Source organism: Carassius gibelio, chromosome A9, assembly GCF_023724105.1.
Source record: "Carassius gibelio isolate Cgi1373 ecotype wild population from Czech Republic chromosome A9, carGib1.2-hapl.c, whole genome shotgun sequence".
Lineage (NCBI taxonomy): Eukaryota > Metazoa > Chordata > Actinopteri > Cypriniformes > Cyprinidae > Carassius > Carassius gibelio.
Window position 1 is genome coordinate 11,769,154 of NC_068379.1, and position 3,089 is coordinate 11,772,242.

At 40.9% G+C, this 3,089-nt stretch overlaps 1 long non-coding RNA gene across 1 annotated transcript; it reads left to right on the plus strand.

Annotated features, from left to right (window-relative positions):
* The first annotated feature begins 661 nt into the window (after positions 1 to 661).
* Positions 662 to 1,905, plus strand: LOC128019631 (uncharacterized). The gene is made up of 2 exons (XR_008185221.1): positions 662 to 893; positions 993 to 1,905. It is a non-coding gene; the product is annotated as an uncharacterized LOC128019631 (long non-coding RNA).
* The last annotated feature ends 1,184 nt before the right edge of the window (positions 1,906 to 3,089 follow it).

Below are 3,089 nucleotides of genomic sequence, written 5' to 3' on the forward strand. Positions count from 1 at the left end.
GAAAAATACATTAGTTTTTTTTTTTTCTTCTGTTTTTCTTTTCGATTATATCGGCTATTATTCAACAAGTAGATTTACAGTAGATGTTATTTGAAGGTACTAGAATGGTAAAACAAATCATTAAATTATAAATGTCAAATTTCCCACATTGTTATTTACGTGTTGAACGTGTTTATTTATTTATTTAATACAGTGATACATGTTAAAACACTTTTACTTGCATATAAAGTACATGCATTCTACTATTCAAAAGTTTAGGGTTGGTAAGATCTTAAACCTGTTAACTGTCACCCGGCCCCTCGGTGGGCCGCCTACATTTACTTCATTATATTACAATTAAATCCTAATCTAATCATGACAAACAATATATCACCGGAAAGGTCTAAGACTCCTAAATAGATATTTTTTAGCAATTTTTTTGTTAAAAATTATGTAGGAAAAGTATAAGATTAATTTATGGCAAGAGTGCACCCCCAAAAACCTACATCATAACAGGAATTCTGACCTTTGTCAAAAAAAAAAAAAGTCTTCTTTGTTTCTCTTTTCTCTATCACACTTTAGAAATCATCAGAAATTATATATATATATATATATATATATATATATATATATATATATATATATATATATATATATATATATATGTAGTGATATGATCAACCATTTTTTTGGTAAAGTGGTACATTCCACCTGTATAAAAGGGGATGTGATTGACATCCAGGTAGCATGTCATTTGGGGTCACGGATATGACGTCATCTTGTGTGCGCCGTGTTTATGTCCAGCAGTGTGGCTGAGGAGAGATTTTTTTTAGATGCGGATAAACTTCTATCTCTACAAACCTCCAACTCGTACGCCAGTGAGTGCGCGGGTCGGTGTGAGTCATTATCTGCAGGTATGTCACATGTGTATGTCTCATATAGGTGTACATGTAGGTGTTTGCTGGGGATCCTGAGGCGGTAAATTTTGCATTTAACACGTTTTGTGTTTTTAGTGACACGGGGGGCCAGGAGGTGTTGCAGCAGGCTTTTGTGGTCTATTTGAGAGTATTTGCACGCGTTTCAGTCTCGGCCCCGGAGAGCTTCTGGGCGGGGTGGACTGTCCTTCATTGTGCCTGCTAATTCTTTCAACTACTCTTCTGCCATTTACTGGACGGTGAATGTTGTGGTACTGCATACTTTGATCAAATTGACCGACTTAATTGTAGCGCACTGGGGGGTTACCGTGACAACCGGAACCGCTAGCGTTCCCGGCCTGAAGTGACTCATCGCCCTCAAACTAATTTGACTTTAACTTTGTGGGGGGTAATTACAGACGAATCATTAAGTGTTTGACGCAACCATTGTGTTTAACTGCCGTTTCTCTGTCAGACTAGTTTCTTTTGAATTGCTTTACTTAAGATTGTATTTTATTTTATTTTGTTTGTATGCATACTGTGACATGTCACAACCTGTTGTGTTGCCCACAGTCTGTGAGTACCAGTGAGTGAGGATTGCCAGTGACCTGGTGTCCTTGTTTCCGTCAGGCAGCGAGTGATAAGTGTTTCTGACAAATAATAACCTGATGTGCATATGTGACTGTGTATGAATGTGGGTATTTTGTCTCTTATGTTGTTCTGTTTCCTTTCCCTTCAGAATTGGGGTACCAGTCCTAGCCAGTGTCGTGTGTGGTGGTGGTGCGGCTGTAGGTTTGCGGTGTTCACAACGTGGGTGATGCTGTGTGGTTAGAGCACAAGTGTTTGCTGTGTTCATTGGATAAGTAACTTGAGTCCCCCAGTTCTGAAATCGGAAAATTGTTTGTCTTTCATATTTTTAAGATCCATGCCTATCCCTTTTTTTAGTGCTTATTAAAATAATAAATTGTGTGTATATATAAATTAGTGATTTTGAATAAATTGTTGAATTCTGTGTACTGTGTCTGATATCTGTCTCAGCCACCACGTATCTGTGTGCTGGTGATACATTTGTATACCGGTAGGTCCCCGGCCAGTTTCCGGGGTGGCGTAGTCTATATTTCTTGCCATAGTTGGCGCTGGGTTAAATTCCCGACAACAGCATTGCCACATTTGGCGTATAGTCGGCAGGGTATTGTGGCTGCTGTACAGATTCAGAGACATTGTGTTTTTTTTTTTTTGTTGTTTTTTTTGTGTTTTCTAGTTGTGACAATACAGTGGAGATTCGTCTGGTAAGTACCCCTAATCAAATTTAGCTATGGAGGCTGAATTACAGGAAATGAGAGAACTAGTGGCTCAGTTGAAGGCTGATAATGAGAGACTGCGACAGGAACGGGCACCGGTTGAGTTGCTTGATCCTGGTGCAGCCTCTAGTAGTGTGTCACGGCCGGTAACTCCTAGTTCTGTCGACCTAAATGTCGGTACCGTTGAGCGCTTTGTGTTTATTCCCCGTGAACGGCGTTGTCCAAAATTTAATGGTAGGTCTGGTGTAGGCATTGAAGAGTGGGTCGAAGAAGCTCAGGCGTGTATGCGTATGCGAACCATGACTGTTGCTGAACAAGCCTTCTTTTTGTTTGATCATCTCGAAGGAGAGGCTCGGGATGAAATCAAATATCGACCCAGCATTGATAAAGATGATCCAGAAAGAATTATTTCAGCACTGCGTGAGTTATATGGTTGTGCAGAATCCTATATTGCTCTGCTGGAGGTTTTTTATTCGCGCCGACAATTGGAGGGAGAAACACTACAAGAGTTCTCCCTGGTATTGTTGGGTCTATTTGATAGACTTAAACGACAAGCCCCACATACCATCCCAAATGCAGACAGTGTAGTAAGAGACCAATTCATTGAAGGTGTGTTAGATAATGCATTACGTCGAGAATTAAAACAACTGGTTAGACATCAGCCTGCTGCAACACTGTTGGACGTGCGAGGGGAAGCTATTCGCTGGGAACGAGAGGGGATGCCGGGTGGTGCCAGGGGGCGAAGTCAATCTGTTCCACTGGTGCGGGGAATTCAATGTGGGGTTCAAGGCGATACTGGGGTTCGTTCAGAGCATGGGGATCGCCCATCTGAATTGGTTGAATTACGGGAAATGTTTAATCAGCAGCAAAAGCAGCTTGACCAGCTTACTCAAAT